Source organism: Leuresthes tenuis, unplaced genomic scaffold, assembly GCF_036924035.1.
Source record: "Leuresthes tenuis unplaced genomic scaffold, fLeuTen1.0.hap1 SCAF_9, whole genome shotgun sequence".
Classification (NCBI taxonomy): Eukaryota; Metazoa; Chordata; class Actinopteri; order Atheriniformes; family Atherinopsidae; genus Leuresthes; species Leuresthes tenuis.
The window spans coordinates 10,397,474-10,399,823 of NW_027325363.1; positions in this window are offsets into that span (position 1 = coordinate 10,397,474).

Here is a 2,350-nt window from a genome sequence, read left to right on the forward strand (position 1 = left end):
CTGTTTGCCGAGCACTGGAGAGTGAGATTGGGAGCTGAGAATGGCTACCCAAGATAGACAGCTGAAGCGCTGTGTTGATTGCCACTTCCTCTTGTGTGATTTGAAATGAAGTTTTTTCAGGTAAGGGAAAAAAGAGAACTGTGTGCTGAGCTCTTGACTGAGCTCTTCATCTCCATGCCAAGGCAATACAGCTGCTCTCACTCGTCCTTTGACTGACGGGCCATGATGGACGAGAAAAAGGGTTTTTGCACTGTGGTCTACATGGAGAAGACATTACAATGCTTTTATGTATGTAGTCAGCCTCTCATGCACTTGCAATTGGAGTAACAAATTGTCTCCCTTGTAATCAGGCTGTCTTTGCCTGCTGTTCTCATCAAAATTCGCTGAATGCTCTGTTGCCATGGTACCTTGAAAAATCTACAGCAGGGGTTTTTTCCTCCTTAAGACAGTAATTCTCATTTTTCTGTCTTATTACCTCTCATCATATCATTTTGGATAAAAAATTTGACAAAATTATCACTTAATGTAAAACTAGAAAATAAAATAATTAATTCTTTGCTGTGTAACTTCTGCTAGATTTTTGTAAATTTTAAGTCTGTCTGTAAGTTTGGGGTTAGAGATTGCTCTCGGCTGGACTGTAGATACACCATCAGAGACAGCAGTTCAAATCTCTGTCATCTGTCTCATAGCATGTACACAGAACTTATGAAGTAGTCTCTGTGTGCTAAACAAATAGGATGGGCTTCAGATGTGAATTCTTGGTTGAACTTTTTTCCCAAAAAGCTTCCCTAAGAAGTGAAGTCAGGGGCCTTTTGTGTTTGCCTTACTTTCTTAACAGCCTGGGTTTGACTCATGCGGGAACTGAGCTCCGAGGATGAGGACTCTGAGGCCACGTGATGGCAAGGACTCACACACTGGTGGGCGTCGCACATTATCATTTTTTTCAATCTTATTTTTCTGTTATCATTATGAGAAGATATATCTTCTGAAGAAGAGTTGTTTGAACTACAGATAGCATTTCTCATGAATGACAATATGGCTGCAACACCAAGCCATTATGAGGTACAGTTAATTCACAGTGCTGTTGAGAGCATCTACAGAACATGGTAAAAATGAATGCAATTGTCAAATTCCATTTAAATCCTTATTTTCATTCTGAAATGCTGAGAAAAACATGAAATAAAAAACAACAACACTGGACCGCTCAAGAATTTGACTTCTCTATTAATTCATTTTTATTGAATTGAAGTTTCATGAGATACAGAGGGAGAAGAGAAAAAAGCACAGACAATCAAACACAGAAAAATAAATACAACATATCAGATAGGTGGAGGGTACATTCTTATCATTTGTACACATTAGAGAAGGAGCCAAATACAGAAATTATATGATCCATCCCAATCCTTGTTAGTTCATTTTCTTGTTTGATCCATTTGTTTCCATTTATTCAAGATATAGCTAATTTTGAGAGCTCTCACAGTGAACAATGGGAGTGCATATTACATAAAACTCCCAAACAGGTGTATAAACCTGCTGGTTGAAGTTTTTGTATATGTTAAAGGCGGTTGTTGAACTTCAAAACATATCTAAGAATTACAAATTTTATATATTCACGTGTCTATAAATATTTACATATATTTATACATGTGTGCATGTAATATACACTCACATGTATAAACATCTATATCTTCTGACGGATATACATACATACATGTGTTTTCATTAATTACAAGTTGCCATATTGTGGTGGCAGTGGATTAAATTGAGTCATCCACCTTTCTCAGTAATAAGTAAATCTGACCATTGTCGAAAGTTAGCTTTCCCATGTTATACACTTCTTTAACAATTCCAATTAATTAAAAAAAAAAACAGGGATTTCTAGTTAGCAACTTTCTTGTTATGGCTTTTGTACTGGCAGACATCTTTACTTTGATAATACACTCATAACTAGAATTAAGATTCTTCCTGAGACATATTGTGCAAAATCATGTTTGCTCACAAAACCCATTACTGTTAGATAATGTTTCAGTTTCAGTCCAACAGGTCCAAACGATTGGGCAATCCTTAAGATATGGAAATGGACATCTTTACACATCATCCAGCACTGTCCATAATTTAACAGACCTGTCATTAGTTTTGGGTTGATGAAATATCACATCTGTCCAAGTAAATTCATTCCAAAGACATAGGCGTACGACCCTTGCATTATCTGTAAAGGCTACATGTTGTTTGCTTTTCCGAGGTCTGCACATAAGGCCATCGGTTGAGAGCAAAGCAGACACTCATGTGCTACCACAAATCGGCCTTAATAACAACATGTAAAATAACTTTTTTTGCTTGTTTGTTTTGG